At 53.7% G+C, this 22,534-nt stretch overlaps 16 non-coding genes and 1 pseudogene across 16 annotated transcripts; all 17 read left to right on the top strand.

Annotated features, from left to right (window-relative positions):
- Nucleotides 1–745: 745 nt before the first annotated feature.
- Nucleotides 746–864, top strand: LOC126155756 (5S ribosomal RNA). Its single transcript, XR_007533196.1, has one exon. It is a non-coding gene; the product is annotated as a 5S ribosomal RNA (ribosomal RNA).
- Nucleotides 865–1,717: 853 nt separating this feature from the next.
- LOC126155754 (5S ribosomal RNA) lies at nucleotides 1,718–1,836 on the top strand. Its single transcript, XR_007533195.1, has one exon. It is a non-coding gene; the product is annotated as a 5S ribosomal RNA (ribosomal RNA).
- An 844-nt stretch (nucleotides 1,837–2,680) lies between these two features.
- LOC126155789 (5S ribosomal RNA) lies at nucleotides 2,681–2,799 on the top strand. Its single transcript, XR_007533227.1, has one exon. It is a non-coding gene; the product is annotated as a 5S ribosomal RNA (ribosomal RNA).
- An 848-nt stretch (nucleotides 2,800–3,647) lies between these two features.
- On the top strand, nucleotides 3,648–3,766 carry LOC126154801 (5S ribosomal RNA). Its single transcript, XR_007532336.1, has one exon. It is a non-coding gene; the product is annotated as a 5S ribosomal RNA (ribosomal RNA).
- An 845-nt stretch (nucleotides 3,767–4,611) lies between these two features.
- Nucleotides 4,612–4,730, top strand: LOC126155753 (5S ribosomal RNA). Its single transcript, XR_007533194.1, has one exon. It is a non-coding gene; the product is annotated as a 5S ribosomal RNA (ribosomal RNA).
- Nucleotides 4,731–5,572: 842 nt separating this feature from the next.
- LOC126155751 (5S ribosomal RNA) lies at nucleotides 5,573–5,691 on the top strand. The gene has a single exon (XR_007533192.1). It is a non-coding gene; the product is annotated as a 5S ribosomal RNA (ribosomal RNA).
- An 852-nt stretch (nucleotides 5,692–6,543) lies between these two features.
- Nucleotides 6,544–6,662, top strand: LOC126155750 (5S ribosomal RNA). The gene has a single exon (XR_007533191.1). It is a non-coding gene; the product is annotated as a 5S ribosomal RNA (ribosomal RNA).
- Nucleotides 6,663–7,514: 852 nt separating this feature from the next.
- On the top strand, nucleotides 7,515–7,633 carry LOC126155749 (5S ribosomal RNA). Its single transcript, XR_007533190.1, has one exon. It is a non-coding gene; the product is annotated as a 5S ribosomal RNA (ribosomal RNA).
- Nucleotides 7,634–8,482: 849 nt separating this feature from the next.
- LOC126155748 (5S ribosomal RNA) lies at nucleotides 8,483–8,601 on the top strand. The gene has a single exon (XR_007533189.1). It is a non-coding gene; the product is annotated as a 5S ribosomal RNA (ribosomal RNA).
- Nucleotides 8,602–9,450: 849 nt separating this feature from the next.
- On the top strand, nucleotides 9,451–9,569 carry LOC126155747 (5S ribosomal RNA). Its single transcript, XR_007533188.1, has one exon. It is a non-coding gene; the product is annotated as a 5S ribosomal RNA (ribosomal RNA).
- Nucleotides 9,570–10,417: 848 nt separating this feature from the next.
- LOC126155746 (5S ribosomal RNA) lies at nucleotides 10,418–10,536 on the top strand. Its single transcript, XR_007533187.1, has one exon. It is a non-coding gene; the product is annotated as a 5S ribosomal RNA (ribosomal RNA).
- An 864-nt stretch (nucleotides 10,537–11,400) lies between these two features.
- Nucleotides 11,401–11,519, top strand: LOC126155745 (5S ribosomal RNA). The gene has a single exon (XR_007533186.1). It is a non-coding gene; the product is annotated as a 5S ribosomal RNA (ribosomal RNA).
- An 844-nt stretch (nucleotides 11,520–12,363) lies between these two features.
- On the top strand, nucleotides 12,364–12,482 carry LOC126155744 (5S ribosomal RNA). The gene has a single exon (XR_007533185.1). It is a non-coding gene; the product is annotated as a 5S ribosomal RNA (ribosomal RNA).
- Nucleotides 12,483–13,326: 844 nt separating this feature from the next.
- Nucleotides 13,327–13,445, top strand: LOC126155743 (5S ribosomal RNA). Its single transcript, XR_007533184.1, has one exon. It is a non-coding gene; the product is annotated as a 5S ribosomal RNA (ribosomal RNA).
- An 836-nt stretch (nucleotides 13,446–14,281) lies between these two features.
- LOC126155742 (5S ribosomal RNA) lies at nucleotides 14,282–14,400 on the top strand. The gene has a single exon (XR_007533183.1). It is a non-coding gene; the product is annotated as a 5S ribosomal RNA (ribosomal RNA).
- An 846-nt stretch (nucleotides 14,401–15,246) lies between these two features.
- Nucleotides 15,247–15,363, top strand: LOC126155430 (5S ribosomal RNA; annotated as a pseudogene).
- A 6,655-nt stretch (nucleotides 15,364–22,018) lies between these two features.
- LOC126155740 (5S ribosomal RNA) lies at nucleotides 22,019–22,137 on the top strand. Its single transcript, XR_007533181.1, has one exon. It is a non-coding gene; the product is annotated as a 5S ribosomal RNA (ribosomal RNA).
- Nucleotides 22,138–22,534: the final 397 nt, after the last annotated feature.

The raw sequence follows: 22,534 nt of genomic DNA, 5'->3' as shown, positions 1-22,534 counted from the left end.
ACGAAAATGCAGTAATTAACTCAGTTTGAGGGAGAATGTGCTAACCAAGTTTGCCAAGAAGACTTTGAAAACGACAAAACAGTACGAATCGGCAGGTGATTTCTGAAATACGTCACCGCCTATTGTTGTGTAGGAGTGTAGAGTTCCAAATTTGATTTGTAACCACGAATTTATTCCTTAGTCGTCTCGTCTCGTCTCGTCTCGTCTCGTCTCGTCTCGCAGACGTTTGTCGTGCTTGCGCTGTCATATGGACCACGACCCGAGCGGCAGCGAGCGGCAGTCGAGCAAAGTCGGGACAAGTCGGGACGGGGACAGGGACAGGGATAGGAATGGTGCGAATGCACTGCAAACTACGCAGACACCTGGTGTGAGGCGAGGCGAGGCGAGGCGAGGAAGCCCACATCGCTACCAGTGGCGCCCTCCAGCACGACACTGCCACACCCCGCACAGGCCCTCCGCTGAACACCAGGGACAAGATGCGTCCTCCGCTAGTGTCGAAGGGTGCACGCGCCCAGCGAATGACAGGGGGTGCAACGAGCAGCAGTGCGTCTCACACACGCGGCGGTGCGCCCGCCAATTCGGCCGTCGCTCTGCTGGGACGCCGGGCGCGCCTCCCCGCGCCGTCCTCGAGGAACTGGCGGTTGCGGAAGGAAGCGCTTTCGTCAAATGCGGCCGAAAACTAACATTTTGTGTGTTGGGAGAAAAGCCGAACGCGAATTCTGCCGTGCTCCTACATTAGATGAGCGCCGACGGCCATACCATGATGAATACACCGGTTCTCGTCCGATCACCGAAGTTAAGCATCATCGGGCCCGGCTAGTACTTGGATGGGTGACCGCCTGGGAAACCCGGGTGCTGTTGGCTCCCTTCCTTTTTTTTTTTTTTGTTATGTCGCCTGCCCAATTTTCAAACTACCTTTCTGTTGTGACAAAGTTGCTTCCTTAAGCCTTTTAAACTACTGTAATGGTACGAAAATGCAGTAATTAACTCAGTTTGAGGGAGAATGTGCTAACCAAGTTTGCCAAGAAGACTTTGAAAACGACAAAACAGTACGAATCGGCAGGTGATTTCTGAAATACGTCACCGCCTATTGTTGTGTAGGAGTGTAGAGTTCCAAATTTGATTTGTAACCACGAATTTATTCCTTAGTCGTCTCGTCTCGTCTCGTCTCGTCTCGTCTCGTCTCGCAGACGTTTGTCGTGCTTGCGCTGTCATATGGACCACGACCCGAGCGGCAGCGAGCGGCAGTCGAGCAAAGTCGGGACAAGTCGGGACGGGGACAGGGACAGGGATAGGAATGGTGCGAATGCACTGCAAACTACGCAGACACCTGGTGTGAGGCGAGGCGAGGCGAGGCGAGGAAGCCCACATCGCTACCAGTGGCGGGCGCCCTCCAGCACGACACTGCCACACCCCGCACAGGCCCTCCGCTGAACACCAGGGACAAGATGCGTCCTCCGCTAGTGTCGAAGGGTGCACGCGCCCAGCGAATGACAGGGGGTGCAACGAGCAGCAGTGCGTCTCACACACGCGGCGGTGCGCCCGCCAATTCGGCCGTCGCTCTGCTGGGACGCCGGGCGCGCCTCCCCGCGCCGTCCTCGAGGAACTGGCGGTTGCGGAAGGAAGCGCTTTCGTCAAATGCGGCCGAAAACTAACATTTTGTGTGTTGGGAGAAAAGCCGAACGCGAATTCTGCCGTGCTCCTACATTAGATGAGCGCCGACGGCCATACCATGATGAATACACCGGTTCTCGTCCGATCACCGAAGTTAAGCATCATCGGGCCCGGCTAGTACTTGGATGGGTGACCGCCTGGGAAACCCGGGTGCTGTTGGCTCCCTTCCTTTTTTTTTTTTTTGTTATGTCGCCAGCCCAATTTTCAAACTACCTTTCTGTTGTGACAAAGTTGCTTCCTTAAGCCTTTTAAACTACTGTAATGGTACGAAAATGCAGTAATTAACTCAGTTTGAGGGAGAATGTGCTAACCAAGTTTGCCAAGAAGACTTTGAAAACGACAAAACAGTACGAATCGGCAGGTGATTTCTGAAATACGTCACCGCCTATTGTTGTGTAGGAGTGTAGAGTTCCAAATTTGATTTGTAACCACGAATGTATTCCTTAGTCGTCTCGTCTCGTCTCGTCTCGTCTCGTCTCGCAGACGTTTGTCGTGCTTGCGCTGTCATATGGACCACGACCCGAGCGGCAGCGAGCGGCAGTCGAGCAAAGTCGGGACAAGTCGGGACGGGGACAGGGACAGGGATAGGAATGGTGCGAATGCACTGCAAACTACGCAGACACCTGGTGTGAGGCGAGGCGAGGCGAGGCGAGGAAGCCCACATCGCTACCAGTGGCGCCCTCCAGCACGACACTGCCACACCCCGCACAGGCCCTCCGCTGAACACCAGGGACAAGATGCGTCCTCCGCTAGTGTCGAAGGCTGCACGCGCCCAGCGAATGACAGGGGGTGCAACGAGCAGCAGTGCGTCTCACACACGCGGCGGTGCGCCCGCCAATTCGGCCGTCGCTCTGCTGGGACGCCGGGCGCGCCTCCCCGCGCCGTCCTCGAGGAACTGGCGGTTGCGGAAGGAAGCGCTTTCGTCAAATGCGGCCGAAAACTAACATTTTGTGTGTTGGGAGAAAAGCCGAACGCGAATTCTGCCGTGCTCCTACATTAGACGAGCGCCGACGGCCATACCATGATGAATACACCGGTTCTCTTCCGATCACCGAAGTTAAGCATCATTGGGCCCGGCTAGTACTTGGATGGGTGACCGCCTGGGAAACCCGGGTGCTGTTGGCTCCCTTCCTTTTTTTTTTTTTGTTATGTCGCCAGCCCAATTTTCAAACTACCTTTCTGTTGTGACAAAGTTGCTTCCTTAAGCCTTTTAAACTACTGTAATGGTACGAAAATGCAGTAATTAACTCAGTTTGAGGGAGAATGTGCTAACCAAGTTTGCCAAGAAGACTTTGAAAACGACAAAACAGTACGAATCGGCAGGTGATTTCTGAAATACGTCACCGCCTATTGTTGTGTAGGAGTGTAGAGTTCCAAATTTGATTTGTAACCACGAATTTATTCCTTAGTCGTCTCGTCTCGTCTCGTCTCGTCTCGTCTCGTCTCGCAGACGTTTGTCGTGCTTGCGCTGTCATATGGACCACGACCCGAGCGGCAGCGAGCGGCAGTCGAGCAAAGTCGGGACAAGTCGGGACGGGGACAGGGACAGGGATAGGAATGGTGCGAATGCACTGCAAACTACGCAGACACCTGGTGTGAGGCGAGGCGAGGCGAGGCGAGGAAGCCCACATCGCTACCAGTGGCGCCCTCCAGCACGACACTGCCACACCCCGCACAGGCCCTCCGCTGAACACCAGGGACAAGATGCGTCCTCCGCTAGTGTCGAAGGCTGCACGCGCCCAGCGAATGACAGGGGGTGCAACGAGCAGCAGTGCGTCTCACACACGCGGCGGTGCGCCCGCCAATTCGGCCGTCGCTCTGCTGGGACGCCGGGCGCGCCTCCCCGCGCCGTCCTCGAGGAACTGGCGGTTGCGGAAGGAAGCGCTTTCGTCAAATGCGGCCGAAAACTAACATTTTGTGTGTTGGGAGAAAAGCCGAACGCGAATTCTGCCGTGCTCCTACATTAGATGAGCGCCGACGGCCATACCATGATGAATACACCGGTTCTCGTCCGATCACCGAAGTTAAGCATCATCGGTCCCGGCTAGTACTTGGATGGGTGACCGCCTGGGAAACCCGGGTGCTGTTGGCTGCCTTCCATTTTTTTTTTTTTTGTTATGTCGCCAGCCCAATTTTCAAACTACCTTTCTGTTGTGACAAAGTTGCTTCCTTAAGCCTTTTAAACTACTGTAATGGTACGAAAATGCAGTAATTAACTCAGTTTGAGGGAGAATGTGCTAACCAAGTTTGCCAAGAAGACTTTGAAAACGACAAAACAGTACGAATCGGCAGGTGATTTCTGAAATACGTCACCGCCTATTGTTGTGTAGGAGTGTAGAGTTCCAAATTTGATTTGTAACCACGAATTTATTCCTTAGTCGTCTCGTCTCGTCTCGTCTCGTCTCGTCTCGCAGACGTTTGTCGTGCTTGCGCTGTCATATGGACCACGACCCGAGCGGCAGCGAGCGGCAGTCGAGCAAAGTCGGGACAAGTCGGGACGGGGACAGGGACAGGGATAGGAATGGTGCGAATGCACTGCAAACTACGCAGACACCTGGTGTGAGGCGAGGCGAGGCGAGGCGAGGAAGCCCACATCGCTACCAGTGGCGCCCTCCAGCACGACACTGCCACACCCCGCACAGGCCCTCCGCTGAACACCAGGGACAAGATGCGTCCTCCGCTAGTGTCGAAGGCTGCACGCGCCCAGCGAATGACAGGGGGTGCAACGAGCAGCAGTGCGTCTCACACACGCGGCGGTGCGCCCGCCAATTCGGCCGTCGCTCTGCTGGGACGCCGGGCGCGCCTCCCCGCGCCGTCCTCGAGGAACTGGCGGTTGCGGAAGGAAGCGCTTTCGTCAAATGCGGCCGAAAACTAACATTTTGTGTGTTGGGAGAAAAGCCGAACGCGAATTCTGCCGTGCTCCTACATTAGATGAGCGCCGACGGCCATACCATGATGAATACACCGGTTCTCGTCCGATCACCGAAGTTAAGCATCATCGGGCCCGGCTAGTACTTGGATGGGTGACCGCCTGGGAAACCCGGGTGCTGTTGGCTCCCTTCCTTTTTTTTTTTTGTTATGTCGCCAGCCCAATTTTCAAACTACCTTTCTGTTGTGACAAAGTTGCTTCCTTAAGCCTTTTAAACTACTGTAATGGTACGAAAATGCAGTAATTAACTCAGTTTGAGGGAGAATGTGCTAACCAAGTTTGCCAAGAAGACTTTGAAAACGACAAAACAGTACGAATCGGCAGGTGATTTCTGAAATACGTCACCGCCTATTGTTGTGTAGGAGTGTAGAGTTCCAAATTTGATTTGTAACCACGAATTTATTCCTTAGTCGTCTCGTCTCGTCTCGTCTCGTCTCGTCTCGCAGACGTTTGTCGTGCTTGCGCTGTCATATGGACCACGACCCGAGCGGCAGCGAGCGGCAGTCGAGCAAAGTCGGGACAAGTCGGGACGGGGACAGGGACAGGGATAGGAATGGTGCGAATGCACTGCAAACTACGCAGACACCTGGTGTGAGGCGAGGCGAGGCGAGGCGAGGAAGCCCACATCGCTACCAGTGGCGCCCTCCAGCACGACACTGCCACACCCCGCACAGGCCCTCCGCTGAACACCAGGGACAAGATGCGTCCTCCGCTAGTGTCGAAGGCTGCACGCGCCCAGCGAATGACAGGGGGTGCAACGAGCAGCAGTGCGTCTCACACACGCGGCGGTGCGCCCGCCAATTCGGCCGTCGCTCTGCTGGGACGCCGGGCGCGCCTCCCCGCGCCGTCCTCGAGGAACTGGCGGTTGCGGAAGGAAGCGCTTTCGTCAAATGCGGCCGAAAACTAACATTTTGTGTGTTGGGAGAAAAGCCGAACGCGAATTCTGCCGTGCTCCTACATTAGATGAGCGCCGACGGCCATACCATGATGAATACACCGGTTCTCGTCCGATCACCGAAGTTAAGCATCATCGGGCCCGGCTAGTACTTGGATGGGTGACCGCCTGGGAAACCCGGGTGCTGTTGGCTCCCTTCCTTTTTTTTTTTTGTTATGTCGCCAGCCCAATTTTCAAACTACCTTTCTGTTGTGACAAAGTTGCTTCCTTAAGCCTTTTAAACTACTGTAATGGTACGAAAATGCAGTAATTAACTCAGTTTGAGGGAGAATGTGCTAACCAAGTTTGCCAAGAAGACTTTGAAAACGACAAAACAGTACGAATCGGCAGGTGATTTCTGAAATACGTCACCGCCTATTGTTGTGTAGGAGTGTAGAGTTCCAAATTTGATTTGTAACCACGAATTTATTCCTTAGTCGTCTCGTCTCGTCTCGTCTCGTCTCGTCTCGTCTCGTCTCGCAGACGTTTGTCGTGCTTGCGCTGTCATATGGACCACGACCCGAGCGGCAGCGAGCGGCAGTCGAGCAAAGTCGGGACAAGTCGGGACGGGGACAGGGACAGGGATAGGAATGGTGCGAATGCACTGCAAACTACGCAGACACCTGGTGTGAGGCGAGGCGAGGCGAGGCGAGGAAGCCCACATCGCTACCAGTGGCGCCCTCCAGCACGACACTGCCACACCCCGCACAGGCCCTCCGCTGAACACCAGGGACAAGATGCGTCCTCCGCTAGTGTCGAAGGGTGCACGCGCCCAGCGAATGACAGGGGGTGCAACGAGCAGCAGTGCGTCTCACACACGCGGCGGTGCGCCCGCCAATTCGGCCGTCGCTCTGCTGGGACGCCGGGCGCGCCTCCCCGCGCCGTCCTCGAGGAACTGGCGGTTGCGGAAGGAAGCGCTTTCGTCAAATGCGGCCGAAAACTAACATTTTGTGTGTTGGGAGAAAAGCCGAACGCGAATTCTGCCGTGCTCCTACATTAGATGAGCGCCGACGGCCATACCATGATGAATACACCGGTTCTCGTCCGATCACCGAAGTTAAGCATCATCGGGCCCGGCTAGTACTTGGATGGGTGACCGCCTGGGAAACCCGGGTGCTGTTGGCTCCCTTCCTTTTTTTTTTTTGTTATGTCGCCAGCCCAATTTTCAAACTACCTTTCTGTTGTGACAAAGTTGCTTCCTTAAGCCTTTTAAACTACTGTAATGGTACGAAAATGCAGTAATTAACTCAGTTTGAGGGAGAATGTGCTAACCAAGTTTGCCAAGAAGACTTTGAAAACGACAAAACAGTACGAATCGGCAGGTGATTTCTGAAATACGTCACCGCCTATTGTTGTGTAGGAGTGTAGAGTTCCAAATTTGATTTGTAACCACGAATTTATTCCTTAGTCGTCTCGTCTCGTCTCGTCTCGTCTCGTCTCGTCTCGTCTCGCAGACGTTTGTCGTGCTTGCGCTGTCATATGGACCACGACCCGAGCGGCAGCGAGCGGCAGTCGAGCAAAGTCGGGACAAGTCGGGACGGGGACAGGGACAGGGATAGGAATGGTGCGAATGCACTGCAAACTACGCAGACACCTGGTGTGAGGCGAGGCGAGGCGAGGCGAGGAAGCCCACATCGCTACCAGTGGCGCCCTCCAGCACGACACTGCCACACCCCGCACAGGCCCTCCGCTGAACACCAGGGACAAGATGCGTCCTCCGCTAGTGTCGAAGGCTGCACGCGCCCAGCGAATGACAGGGGGTGCAACGAGCAGCAGTGCGTCTCACACACGCGGCGGTGCGCCCGCCAATTCGGCCGTCGCTCTGCTGGGACGCCGGGCGCGCCTCCCCGCGCCGTCCTCGAGGAACTGGCGGTTGCGGAAGGAAGCGCTTTCGTCAAATGCGGCCGAAAACTAACATTTTGTGTGTTGGGAGAAAAGCCGAACGCGAATTCTGCCGTGCTCCTACATTAGATGAGCGCCGACGGCCATACCATGATGAATACACCGGTTCTCGTCCGATCACCGAAGTTAAGCATCATCGGGCCCGGCTAGTACTTGGATGGGTGACCGCCTGGGAAACCCGGGTGCTGTTGGCTGCCTTCCTTTTTTTTTTTTTTGTTATGTCGCCAGCCCAATTTTCAAACTACCTTTCTGTTGTGACAAAGTTGCTTCCTTAAGCCTTTTAAACTACTGTAATGGTACGAAAATGCAGTAATTAACTCAGTTTGAGGGAGAATGTGCTAACCAAGTTTGCCAAGAAGACTTTGAAAACGACAAAACAGTACGAATCGGCAGGTGATTTCTGAAATACGTCACCGCCTATTGTTGTGTAGGAGTGTAGAGTTCCAAATTTGATTTGTAACCACGAATTTATTCCTTAGTCGTCTCGTCTCGTCTCGTCTCGTCTCGTCTCGTCTCGCAGACGTTTGTCGTGCTTGCGCTGTCATATGGACCACGACCCGAGCGGCAGCGAGCGGCAGTCGAGCAAAGTCGGGACAAGTCGGGACGGAGACAGGGACAGGGATAGGAATGGTGCGAATGCACTGCAAACTACGCAGACACCTGGTGTGAGGCGAGGCGAGGCGAGGCGAGGAAGCCCACATCGCTACCAGTGGCGCCTTCCAGCACGACACTGCCACACCCCGCACAGGCCCTCCGCTGAACACCAGGGACAAGATGCGTCCTCCGCTAGTGTCGAAGGGTGCACGCGCCCAGCGAATGACAGGGGGTGCAACGAGCAGCAGTGCGTCTCACACACGCGGCGGTGCGCCCGCCAATTCGGCCGTCGCTCTGCTGGGACGCCGGGCGCGCCTCCCCGCGCCGTCCTCGAGGAACTGGCGGTTGCGGAAGGAAGCGCTTTCGTCAAATGCGGCCGAAAACTAACATTTTGTGTGTTGGGAGAAAAGCCGAACGCGAATTCTGCCGTGCTCCTACATTAGATGAGCGCCGACGGCCATACCATGATGAATACACCGGTTCTCGTCCGATCACCGAAGTTAAGCATCATCGGGCCCGGCTAGTACTTGGATGGGTGACCGCCTGGGAAACCCGGGTGCTGTTGGCTCCCTTCCTTTTTTTTTTTTTCGTTATGTCGCCAGCCCAATTTTCAAACTACCTTTCTGTTGTGACAAAGTTGCTTCCTTAAGCCTTTTAAACTACTGTAATGGTACGAAAATGCAGTAATTAACTCAGTTTGAGGGAGAATGTGCTAACCAAGTTTGCCAAGAAGACTTTGAAAACGACAAAACAGTACGAATCGGCAGGTGATTTCTGAAATACGTCACCGCCTATTGTTGTGTAGGAGTGTAGAGTTCCAAATTTGATTTGTAACCACGAATTTATTCCTTAGTCGTCTCGTCTCGTCTCGTCTCGTCTCGTCTCGTCTCGCAGACGTTTGTCGTGCTTGCGCTGTCATATGGACCACGACCCGAGCGGCAGCGAGCGGCAGTCGAGCAAAGTCGGGACAAGTCGGGACGGGGACAGGGACAGGGATAGGAATGGTGCGAATGCACTGCAAACTACGCAGACACCTGGTGTGAGGCGAGGCGAGGCGAGGCGAGGAAGCCCACATCGCTACCAGTGGCGCCCTCCAGCACGACACTGCCACACCCCGCACAGGCCCTCCGCTGAACACCAGGGACAAGATGCGTCCTCCGCTAGTGTCGAAGGCTGCACGCGCCCAGCGAATGACAGGGGGTGCAACGAGCAGCAGTGCGTCTCACACACGCGGCGGTGCGCCCGCCAATTCGGCCGTCGCTCTGCTGGGACGCCGGGCGCGCCTCCCCGCGCCGTCCTCGAGGAACTGGCGGTTGCGGAAGGAAGCGCTTTCGTCAAATGCGGCCGAAAACTAACATTTTGTGTGTTGGGAGAAAAGCCGAACGCGAATTCTGCCGTGCTCCTACATTAGATGAGCGCCGACGGCCATACCATGATGAATACACCGGTTCTCGTCCGATCACCGAAGTTAAGCATCATCGGGCCCGGCTAGTACTTGGATGGGTGACCGCCTGGGAAACCCGGGTGCTGTTGGCTGCCTTCCTTTTTTTTTTTTTTGTTATGTCGCCAGCCCAATTTTCAAACTACCTTTCTGTTGTGACAAAGTTGCTTCCTTAAGCCTTTTAAACTACTGTAATGGTACGAAAATGCAGTAATTAACTCAGTTTGAGGGAGAATGTGCTAACCAAGTTTGCCAAGAAGACTTTGAAAACGACAAAACAGTACGAATCGGCAGGTGATTTCTGAAATACGTCACCGCCTATTGTTGTGTAGGAGTGTAGAGTTCCAAATTTGATTTGTAACCACGAATTTATTCCTTAGTCGTCTCGTCTCGTCTCGTCTCGTCTCGTCTCGCAGACGTTTGTCGTGCTTGCGCTGTCATATGGACCACGACCCGAGCGGCAGCGAGCGGCAGTCGAGCAAAGTCGGGACAAGTCGGGACGGGGACAGGGACAGGGATAGGAATGGTGCGAATGCACTGCAAACTACGCAGACACCTGGTGTGAGGCGAGGCGAGGCGAGGCGAGGCGAGGAAGCCCACATCGCTACCAGTGGGCCCACCAGCACGACACTGCCACACCCCGCACAGGCCCTCCGCTGAACACCAGGGACAAGATGCGTCCTCCGCTAGTGTCGAAGGCTGCACGCGCCCAGCGAATGACAGGGGGTGCAACGAGCAGCAGTGCGTCTCACACACGCGGCGGTGCGCCCGCCAATTCGGCCGTCGCTCTGCTGGGACGCCGGGCGCGCCTCCCCGTGCCGTCCTCGAGGAACTGGCGGTTGCGGAAGGAAGCGCTTTCGTCAAATGCGGCCGAAAACTAACATTTTGTGTGTTGGGAGAAAAGCCGAACGCGAATTCTGCCGTGCTCCTACATTAGATGAGCGCCGACGGCCATACCATGATGAATACACCGGTTCTCGTCCGATCACCGAAGTTAAGCATCATCGGGCCCGGCTAGTACTTGGATGGGTGACCGCCTGGGAAACCCGGGTGCTGTTGGCTGCCTTCCCTTTTTTTTTTTTTGTTATGTCGCCAGCCCAATTTTCAAACTACCTTTCTGTTGTGACAAAGTTGCTTCCTTAAGCCTTTTAAACTACTGTAATGGTACGAAAATGCAGTAATTAACTCAGTTTGAGGGAGAATGTGCTAACCAAGTTTGCCAAGAAGACTTTGAAAACGACAAAACAGTACGAATCGGCAGGTGATTTCTGAAATACGTCACCGCCTATTGTTGTGTAGGAGTGTAGAGTTCCAAATTTGATTTGTAACCACGAATTTATTCCTTAGTCGTCTCGTCTCGTCTCGTCTCGTCTCGTCTCGCAGACGTTTGTCGTGCTTGCGCTGTCATATGGACCACGACCCGAGCGGCAGCGAGCGGCAGTCGAGCAAAGTCGGGACAAGTCGGGACGGGGACAGGGACAGGGATAGGAATGGTGCGAATGCACTGCAAACTACGCAGACACCTGGTGTGAGGCGAGGCGAGGCGAGGCGAGGCGAGGCGAGGCGAGGCGAGGAAGCCCACAACGCTACCAGTGGCGCCCTCCAGCACGACACTGCCACACCCCACACAGGCCCTCCGCTGAACACCAGGGACAAGATGCGTCCTCCGCTAGTGTCGAAGGCTGCACGCGCCCAGCGAATGACAGGGGGTGCAACGAGCAGCAGCGCGTCTCACACACGCGGCGGTGCGCCCGCCAATTCGGCCGTCGCTCTGCTGGGACGCCGGGCGCGCCTCCCCGCGCCGTCCTCGAGGAACTGGCGGTTGCGGAAGGAAGCGCTTTCGTCAAATGCGGCCGAAAACTAACATTTTGTGTGTTGGGAGAAAAGCCGAACGCGAATTCTGCCGTGCTCCTACATTAGATGAGCGCCGACGGCCATACCATGATGAATACACCGGTTCTCGTCCGATCACCGAAGTTAAGCATCATCGGGCCCGGCTAGTACTTGGATGGGTGACCGCCTGGGAAACCCGGGTGCTGTTGGCTCCCTTCCTTTTTTTTTTTTTTGTTATGTCGCCAGCCCAATTTTCAAACTACCTTTCTGTTGTGACAAAGTTGCTTCCTTAAGCCTTTTAAACTACTGTAATGGTACGAAAATGCAGTAATTAACTCAGTTTGAGGGAGAATGTGCTAACCAAGTTTGCCAAGAAGACTTTGAAAACGACAAAACAGTACGAATCGGCAGGTGATTTCTGAAATACGTCACCGCCTATTGTTGTGTAGGAGTGTAGAGTTCCAAATTTGATTTGTAACCACGAATTTATTCCTTAGTCGTCTCGTCTCGTCTCGTCTCGTCTCGTCTCGCAGACGTTTGTCGTGCTTGCGCTGTCATATGGACCACGACCCGAGCGGCAGCGAGCGGCAGTCGAGCAAAGTCGGGACAAGTCGGGACGGGGACAGGGACAGGGATAGGAATGGTGCGAATGCACTGCAAACTACGCAGACACCTGGTGTGAGGCGAGGCGAGGCGAGGCGAGGAAGCCCACATCGCTACCAGTGGCGCCCTCCAGCACGACACTGCCACACCCCGCACAGGCCCTCCGCTGAACACCAGGGACAAGATGCGTCCTCCGCTAGTGTCGAAGGCTGCACGCGCCCAGCGAATGACAGGGGGTGCAACGAGCAGCAGTGCGTCTCACACACGCGGCGGTGCGCCCGCCAATTCGGCCGTCGCTCTGCTGGGACGCCGGGCGCGCCTCCCCGCGCCGTCCTCGAGGAACTGGCGGTTGCGGAAGGAAGCGCTTTCGTCAAATGCGGCCGAAAACTAACATTTTGTGTGTTGGGAGAAAAGCCGAACGCCAATTCTGCCGTGCTCCTACATTAGATGAGCGCCGACGGCCATACCATGATGAATACACCGGTTCTCGTCCGATCACCGAAGTTAAGCATCATCGGGCCCGGCTAGTACTTGGATGGGTGACCGCCTGGGAAACCCGGGTGCTGTTGGCTCCCTTCCTTTTTTTTTTTTTTGTTATGTCGCCAGCCCAATTTTCAAACTACCTTTCTGTTGTGACAAAGTTGCTTCCTTAAGCCTTTTAAACTACTGTAATGGTACGACAATGCAGTAATTAACTCAGTTTGAGGGAGAATGTGCTAACCAAGTTTGCCAAGAAGACTTTGAAAACGACAAAACAGTACGAATCGGCAGGTGATTTCTGAAATACGTCACCGCCTATTGTTGTGTAGGAGTGTAGAGTTCCAAATTTGATTTGTAACCACGAATTTATTCCTTAGTCGTCTCGTCTCGTCTCGTCTCGTCTCGTCTCGCAGACGTTTGTCGTGCTTGCGCTGTCATATGGACCACGACCCGAGCGGCAGCGAGCGGCAGTCGAGCAAAGTCGGGACAAGTCGGGACGGGGACAGGGACAGGGATAGGAATGGTGCGAATGCACTGCAAACTACGCAGACACCTGGTGTGAGGCGAGGCGAGGCGAGGCGAGGAAGCCCACATCGCTACCAGTGGCGCCCTCCAGCACGACACTGCCACACCCCGCACAGGCCCTCCGCTGAACACCAGGGACAAGATGCGTCCTCCGCTAGTGTCGAAGGCTGCACGCGCCCAGCGAATGACAGGGGGTGCAACGAGCAGCAGTGCGTCTCACACACGCGGCGGTGCGCCCGCCAATTCGGCCGTCGCTCTGCTGGGACGCCGGGCGCGCCTCCCCGCGCCGTCCTCGAGGAACTGGCGGTTGCGGAAGGAAGCGCTTTCGTCAAATGCGGCCGAAAACTAACATTTTGTGTGTTGGGAGAAAAGCCGAACGCGAATTCTGCCGTGCTCCTACATTAGATGAGCGCCGACGGCCATACCATGATGAATACACCGGTTCTCGTCCGATCACCGAAGTTAAGCATCATCGGGCCCGGCTAGTACTTGGATGGGTGACCGCCTGGGAAACCCGGGTGCTGTTGGCTCCCTTCCTTTTTTTTTTTGTTATGTCGCCAGCCCAATTTTCAAACTACCTTTCTGTTGTGACAAAGTTGCTTCCTTAAGCCTTTTAAACTACTGTAATGGTACGAAAATGCAGTAATTAACTCAGTTTGAGGGAGAATGTGCTAACCAAGTTTGCCAAGAAGACTTTGAAAACGACAAAACAGTACGAATCGGCAGGTGATTTCTGAAATACGTCACCGCCTATTGTTGTGTAGGAGTGTAGAGTTCCAAATTTGATTTGTAACCACGAATGTATTCCTTAGTCGTCTCGTCTCGTCTCGTCTCGTCTCGTCTCGCAGACGTTTGTCGTGCTTGCGCTGTCATATGGACCACGACCCGAGCGGCAGCGAGCGGCAGTCGAGCAAAGTCGGGACAAGTCGGGACGGGGACAGGGACAGGGATAGGAATGGTGCGAATGCACTGCAAACTACGCAGACACCTGGTGTGAGGCGAGGCGAGGCGAGGAAGCCCACATCGCTACCAGTGGCGCCCTCCAGCACGACACTGCCACACCCCGCACAGGCCCTCCGCTGAACACCAGGGACAAGATGCGTCCTCCGCTAGTGTCGAAGGCTGCACGCGCCCAGCGAATGACAGGGGGTGCAACGAGCAGCAGTGGGTCTCACACACGCGGCGGTGCGCCCGCCAATTCGGCCGTCGCTCTGCTGGGACGCCGGGCGCGCCTCCCCGCGCCGTCCTCGAGGAACTGGCGGTTGCGGAAGGAAGCGCTTTCGTCAAATGCGGCCGAAAACTAACATTTTGTGTGTTGGGAGAAAAGCCGAACGCGAATTCTGCCGTGCTCCTACATTAGATGAGCGCCGACGGCCATACCATGATGAATACACCGGTTCTCGTCCGATCACCGAAGTTAAGCATCATCGGGCCCGGCTAGTACTTGGATGGGTGACCGCCTGGGAAACCCGGGTGCTGTTGGCTGCCTTCCTTTTTTTTTTTGTCATGTCGCCAGCCCAATTTTCAAACTACCTTTCTGTTGTGACAAAGTTGCTTCCTTAAGCCTTTTAAACTACTGTAATGGTACGAAAATGCAGTAATTAACTCAGTTTGAGGGAGAATGTGGTAACCAAGTTTGCCAAGAAGACTTTGAAAACGACAAAACAGTACGAATCGGCAGGTGATTTCTGAAATACGTCACCGCCTATTGTTGTGTAGGAGTGTAGAGTTCCAAATTTGATTTGTAACCACGAATTTATTCCTTAGTCGTCTCGTCTCGTCTCGTCTCGTCTCGTCTCGTCTCGCAGACGTTTGTCGTGCTTGCGCTGTCATATGGACCACGACCCGAGCGGCAGCGAGCGGCAGTCGAGCAAAGTCGGGACAAGTCGGGACGGGGACAGGGACAGGGATAGGAATGGTGCGAATGCACTGCAAACTACGCAGACACCTGGTGTGAGGCGAGGCGAGGCGAGGCGAGGAAGCCCACATCGCTACCAGTGGCGCCCTCCAGCACGACACTGCCACACCCCGCACACTCCCTCCGCTGAATACCAGGGACAAGATGCGTCCTCCGCTAGTGTCGAAGGCTGCACGCGCCCAGCGAATGACAGGGGGTGCAACGAGCAGCAGTGCGTCTCACACACGCGGCGGTGCGCCCGCCAATTCGGCCGTCGCTCTGCTGGGACGCCGGGCGCGCCTCCCCGCGCCGTCCTCGAGGAACTGGCGGTTGCGGAAGGAAGCGCTTTCGTCAAATGCGGCCGAAAACTAACATTTTGTGTGTTGGGAGAAAAGCCGAACGCGAATTCTGCCGTGCTCCTACATTAGATGAGCGCCGACGGCCATACCATGATGAATACACCGGTTCTCGTCCGGTCACCGAAGTTAAGCATCATCGGGCCCGGCTAGTACTTGGCTGGCTGCCCGCCTGCAACACCTCGGTGCCGAGCGAGCAGTGTTTTCCTTGTGCGACTTGGCCGGCGGCGCCTCGCGTGTCGTCTGCTTACTTTGCCACGTGGCTTTCTTTCTACTGAACTGTAAGTAATGGATATTCTTTACGATGATAGTGAGGAGCGACAGAACAATATTCAGTGCGAATTCGATCGTTCCGTCGAGAAACCCTCGGCTTTTGAGGTTCATCGTTGGTTAATTGATGATTTGTTGTTGTCTACTAATGACGTACTCGGTATTCAGTTCGATACGTTCTTAAATTCTGTGTTCTTAAAACTCAAATCTTCCGATCTGTGTGATGCTGTAGTTTCTGTTAATGACGGTGTTCGCAAATTTCGACACCTTAACGGAAATATTAGTAATGTCACTGTGTCTCACGCTGGTTTTGGTCTTCGACATATACGGATATTTAACCTTCCGTTTGAAATACGTAATGACACTATTTCTCGTCACTTGCGGCCATATGGCACTGTTTTATCTGTCGTGAAGGAGAAATGGTCGTCTGCGTATATATTTCAAGTCGAGAACGGTGTGCGCAGTGTTAAGATGGTGGTTAGGCAGCATATTCCGTCTTTTATTTTGGTAAACGGTCACCGTGCGTTTGTCACGTACAGTGGCCAGCCACAAACTTGCTCCTTTTGTAATGGTGTTGGCCATTATAGGCAGGATTGTCCGAAGCGAAAACGGCCTGTTCAGCTACCGCTTGAGGCCGATTTGCAAGGAGTTAGTTTTGCTTCCGTCGCCGCAACGGTCTTGGGTTCCGCCCCCCCCGCGCCCGCGCGGCGTGCGGCAGATGTTAATCTTGCTGCCGCCGCGGAAGCGATGGATGTGTCTGCTGATCATAGTGTCTCTGCTGTTGCGACTACCGGCCAGGACTCTTTGTCCACGGTTTCGGAAAACGTGCCTGCTGTTGTTCAACCGGTTGTGGGTGCTGTTGTGTCGGAGACTCCGTGCCGCAGTCGGTAACCGATGTTGTTTCGCGCCCTAATTCGGACTCTGTTGCCCCCACTGTGTCGCAGGCGGAGCCCTCTCCTTCTGTGCCTGCACCCGTCGTTGCACCCTCTGACGTTTCTGAGCCTCTTCCTGTTGCGGAATCGAGCGATGTTTTTGTGGAACCAAAACCGCAGCGGGATGAAGCTCGTTCTCGCAGTTCCAGTAGGCAACGCTTCCGCAGTGCCAGTAGCTCCCCTTCCTACGACAGAGGTTTAGCGCGAGGTGACCGTAGTCCGTCCCCAGTAGGGCGCCCCCCCGCCTCTTCTTGGGCGTCGCAACGCCGCGCCGGGCGGCGCGACCTCGACGTGGAGCTACGGCCGCCTCAGGCTGCCGGCTCCGGGCGTCAGCCGCCGCGCAAACAACAACGACAGCAGCAGCGTGCCTCCTCTCGCCACGCACAGTCAGCTGATCTGTATGTTGCAGCGCAGCAACGTGACGTTGCTGTTCGCCATCTGCGGACTGTGTTAAGTCAACCCGCCTCTGTAGATGTGCCTGTTTTAGCGCCAGACACGGTTTCGGCTGTGACTGCGGCATCTCTGTCGACTAAACGGAAGGCAGAGGATGTACACCGTCGTCGCGCTGGTCCTTCTATTCACGACCGCGTGTCGGTGCCTTCTTCCGACGTGGAGATGTCCGTTAAGGATTCTGTGTCGGTCGCTTCTGGCGTGACGGCTACTGCCACCCTGCCGCCCCTCTCCCCCTTCGAGCCTTCGGAGTGGGCGAAGGATGTTGTGGAGGGTGGGGAGACGTAGTGTGTGTCCTGTGTGCCCCCTCCCCTGTCGCGCACCTGCACCTCCCGTGTTTTATGTGTGTTTTACTTTTGTGTGTGTCTTTTAATTGTGTGAGTCTATGACTTACGATTTTAGCCAGTGGAATGTTGTCACCATTAATCTTAACAAATTGAGTCACCCGTGTAAGATACTGGCTTTTAAGAACTTTTTACGTGATCACCACTGCCATGTTGTGTTTTTACAAGAGGTGACGCGTGATGCCCTTGTCTTTTTACACGATTTTAGTGACTTTACTGTTATTGACAATGTTTTACCGGATCACAGTACAGGAACTGCCATTTTAGTACGTTCTGACCTCGCTATTTCAAATGTTGCTATTTTACCTAATGGTCGTGCCGTTAGTTGCACTATACTGGGCGTTGTATTTGTTAACGTCTATGCTCCGTCTGGGAACGATAAGCCGGCGAGGGCTGTTTTTTATGGGCAGGAATTGTGTGCGCTGTTACACCGGAATGTGGATGCTTTAGTTGTAGGCGGCGATTTTAATTGCGTTTTAGATGTTGTTGATCAGGTGCCTCGTCCTAACATTTGTCGCGAGCTCGGCGACTTGGTTCGCAGTTTTCAGCTCGTTGATACGTGGCGTGTTTTAAACCCTGATGTTACGCATTTTACTCATTTTTATCCCACGGGGCACAGCCGCCTGGACAGAATTTACGTTTCTGCCCCGCTTTCTGCCCGTATTTGCCGCACGGAAATGTTTCCCGTGCTGTTTTCTGATCATTCCGGTTACCTTTGTCAGCTTTTATTGCCTAGATTTTGTGTTCCCAGGCGAAAGAATTTGTGGAAATTTAATTGTGCATTATTGAACGACGACCATTTTGTGACGTGTTTTACCAATCTGTGGCAGAAATTGCTCGGGACCAAGCGAGGTGACTGTAGTGTGCTGGAGTGGTGGGTCGGGGAGGCCAAGCCGGTGATGAGGCGGTTTTTAATGGATTTTAGCCGCGAGGCGGCTCGGTGGCGTCGCGCTACCGCCCGCTTCCATCAGGCGTGTTTACAAGACCTCGCGCTGCGCGTGACGTCACAGCCTGCCTTGCTGCCCGCTTTTAAGCAGTTCCAGCGTAAGCTTCTCGCTGATTTGCGTGCTGTTAATGGCGGTGTCGTCGTCCGCAGCCAGCCTGCGGGGGTTGTGGATGGCGAACCATTGTCGCTTTATCATCTGCATAGGGAACGCAGGCGGCGCGCCCGTCTGCACATCGGTACCTGGAAACAGTGCGACGGTAGACGGACTACTGTCCAGTCCGACATTGAGCGGGATGTTTTTACTCATTTTAGTTCCCTTTTCCGTGCGCTGGATGTTGATTGTAATGCGTTGCGGGATTTTTTACACGTCATACCTCATGTTTTAACTCGTACGGATAGGACGCTTTTAAATGCTGCTTATGTACCTGACGACCTGTACGATGCTATCCGACGAAGCCCTAAAAGTAAATCGCCTGGTCCCGACGGCATTCCTGCTGAATTTTATCTGAAATTTTATGATCTTTTTCGTGATGTTTTTGTGGCTCTTTTAAATGAAATACGGGATGGTGCTGTTATCCCTGCTGCGTTTGAGGAGGGGGTAGTGACATTGGTTCCCAAATCGACTGCGACGCCCTGCATTGACGCTGTTCGGCCGATCACTTTACTGAACGCCGATTTTAAGATTGTAACGCGATGCGTGGCTCAACGCCTTAAAGTTGTTTTACCGTCGGTCCTCAGTGATAGTCAATCATGTGCGGTGCAGGGTCGAAACATTTTTGATGCCGTCCTCGCCTATCGCGACTGTATCGGTTTTGTTAAAAGTGCGAGACTGCCGACAGCTGCCATCTTCTTAATTGATTTCAACAATGCTTTCGACCGCATTAGCCATGTGTACCTCCGCCAGGTTCTTGTGCGGATGGGCTTCGGTTTTAAGTTTACGACTGTGGTAAAGCATCTTTTACAAAATGCGACGTCACGTGTTAGTGTCAATGGCCACTTGACGCCAGCTTTCCGTGTTGGGCGCTCGGTGCGGCAGGGGTGTCCCCTTTCAATGGCCCTTTTTTCTGTAGCTTTAGATCCGTTGCTGCGAATTATCGGCCGCGACTGCCGTGGCATTCAGATAGGGACGCACCGCCTCATTTGCAAGGCGTACGCCGACGATCTTGGCGTTTTTCTTGGCCATTCTGATGACGTTGACACTCTATATGGTGCACTGCAACGCTTTGAAAAAGCTACAGGTGCCATTGTCAACCCAACTAAGACTGTTTGTTTGCCTCTTACACCCCGCGCACGGTCCATACAGCGGAGCTGGTTTTGTGTCCGCGAACAGCACAAAATCCTGGGCGTGCTTTTTTCTTCTCATCCACAACGGATGGAGGCGCTCAATTGGCGGTCTACGCTCCATAAGGTGCGCGCCGTTGCCAAGATCTATGCGGCTCGCACGTTGGCGCTTCGTGACAAGGTGGCCTTGATCAATTCTAACATTCTGGCCAGGGTGTGGTACCTCGCACAGGTCCTTCCACTGCCTCGGCAGTTGGAACGTGCCCTCAAGCAGGCGGTGTATTGGTTTTTATGGCGAGGTGACATTTTTAAAGTCTCGTATGACACCTGTACTCTAAGCCCGACAGATGGTGGTTTGGGTTTAGTAGATCTTCGCGCGAAGTGCTCTGCTCTCCTTTGGAAACGGACCACCGTTGTTATGGAGAGGGCCCCGAACGGTACCACTGCGGCGGTCTTCAGTATGTATCGTCCTCTATCAGTGGAGGCGCCGGTGAATGTCTCGCACATTCCCTTTTTTCTTAACTATGTGCGTCGCTACTATATGGACAACAGCTACCTCGCGCTATGTGACGTTCCCAGTCTTCGAGTCTGCGACGTCGTTTCTGCTTTCCGTGGATCACCTGTGCGTTGTAAGTGGGAGTATCGGCTACCGTGGTATAATTGGGTCGCGGTATGGAAAAATCTTGCCAGCCATGTTCTTCCTCCCTCTGTACACGCCGTGTGGTACAAGGTTGTGCATCGTACCTTCCCTACAAATTCGAAGCTCCATTCCATCAACCTCATCTCGTCTGGAGCTTGCGACTTGTGTGATGCGGAAGATACACTTGAACACCGTTTTGTGTGTGGACATTTTTGCAGTGTTTGGGATGCCGCCAGAGATATGATTCGCCTAATCACTCGAGTGGATACGCGTTCAGTCTTGCCGACCGACGCCTTAATTCCTCAATGCGTCGCCTACCCGAATACAAAGAAGAATGCTACGGTGTGGCTCCTGGGTCATACCGTTTTTGCAATGTTTCACCTGAAATTGACTACTGAATTGGACTTTCTTACCTATTTATGGACTCAGCATGAACAAACTGAAGCTTTGCCTGGCTATCGTGCTACTTTTGCAAATTTTTTGAAGGTTGCACTTGCTCATGCCTTTTCCCGGATGTCGGTGGATGCTTAACATGTTTATGACGGTTTGGTATACTATTCTATTTTGACCGCTCAAGCTGTGTTTTTCAAGGAACGAACACTTATGGAAATACGTGTACTCAGAGGAACTCTTTTTTTTCTTATCTGTGTCTTTTTTTATTTCCAGTACAGTTTACCTTTTTCTTGATTCTGATGTTTTATGCTGTGGACATCGGCACTTTTATTTACAAGCACTGGTTTTCTCCTGTAGGTCTCCCATGTGGCGGCAGTGATATTTTCAATTTTCACTAGTGTTACCACGCAGTGACTTTCATGTTTTTTTTTTTTTTTTTTTTTTTTTTTCGTTTCACTTGTCCACCTGATGGACTTTACCCCTCAGTTTTACTGGTGTGGAACTTTCCCGGTAATAGTGACACTAAGGAAGTGGTTTTATTTCTACTGGATTTTGTTTCCCTGGCGGAGTCATTGTCTCCATGCCGAAGATTGCTGGATTATGGTTTTTTTTGCTCTTGCCGCTTTTTCCCGACGGACGTCGACCGTTTTAAGGACACCAACGGGGGATACTGACTTTCTTTTCGTCCGTTCGTCGTGGGACATGGAGTCAACAGAAAAAAAAAAAAAAAAAAGGTGCTGTTGGCTCCCTTCCTTTTTTTTTTTTTGTTATGTCGCCAGCCCAATTTTCAAACTACCTTTCTGTTGTGACAAAGTTGCTTCCTTAAGCCTTTTAAACTACTGTAATGGTACGAAAATGCAGTAATTAACTCAGTTTGAGGGAGAATGTGCTAACCAAGTTTGCCAAGAAGACTTTGAAAACGACAAAACAGTACGAATCGGCAGGTGATTTCTGAAATACGTCACCGCCTATTGTTGTGTAGGAGTGTAGAGTTCCAAATTTGATTTGTAACCACGAATTTATTCCTTAGTCGTCTCGTCTCGTCTCGTCTCGTCTCGTCTCGCAGACGTTTGTCGTGCTTGCGCTGTCATATGGACCACGACCCGAGCGGCAGCGAGCGGCAGTCGAGCAAAGTCGGGACAAGTCGGGACGGGGACAGGGACAGGGATAGGAATGGTGCGAATGCACTGCAAACTACGCAGACACCTGGTGTGAGGCGAGGCGAGGCGAGGCGAGGCGAGGATGCCCACATCGCTACCAGTGGCGCCCTCCAGCACGACACTGCCACACCCCGCACAGGCCCTCCGCTGAACACCAGAGACAAGATGCGTCCTCCGCTAGTGTCGAAGGCTGCACGCGCCCAGCGAATGACAGGGGGTGCAACGAGCAGCAGTGCGTCTCACACACGCGGCGGTGCGCCCGCCAATTCGGCCGTCGCTCGGCTGGGACGCCGGGCGCGCCTCCCCGCGCCGGCCTCGAGGAACTGGCGGTTGCGGAAGGAAGCGCTTTCGTCAAATGCGGCCGAAAACTAACATTTTGTGTGTTGGGAGAAAAGCCGAACGCGAATTCTGCCGTGCTCCTACATTAGATGAGCGCCGACGGCCATACCATGATGAATACACCGGTTCTCGTCCGATCACCGAAGTTAAGCATCATCGGGCCCGGCTAGTACTTGGATGGGTGACCGCCTGGGAAACCCGGGTGCTGTTGGCTCCCTTCCTTTTTTTTTTTGTTATGTCGCCAGCCCAATTTTCAAACTACCTTTCTGTTGTGACAAAGTTGCTTCCTTAAGCCTTTTAAACTACTGTAATGGTACGAAAATGCAGTAATTAACTCAGTTTGAGGTAGAATGTGCTAACCAAGTTTGCCAAGAAGACTTTGAAAACGACAAAACAGTACGAATCGGCAGGTGATTTCTGAAATACGTCACCGCCTATTGTTGTGTAGGAGTGTAGAGTTCCAAATTAGATTTGTAACCACGAATTTATTCCTTAGTCGTCTCGTCTCGTCTCGTCTCGTCTCGTCCCGCAGACGTTTGTCGTGCTTGCGCTGTCATATGGACCACGACCCGAGCGGCAGCGAGCGGCAGTCGAGCAAAGTCGGGACAAGT

This window comes from Schistocerca cancellata, unplaced genomic scaffold, assembly GCF_023864275.1.
Source record: "Schistocerca cancellata isolate TAMUIC-IGC-003103 unplaced genomic scaffold, iqSchCanc2.1 HiC_scaffold_1100, whole genome shotgun sequence".
Classification (NCBI taxonomy): domain Eukaryota; kingdom Metazoa; phylum Arthropoda; class Insecta; order Orthoptera; family Acrididae; genus Schistocerca; species Schistocerca cancellata.
Note: the sequence above shows the minus strand (reverse complement) of the source record. Positions and strands in the feature narration are given on the sequence as shown.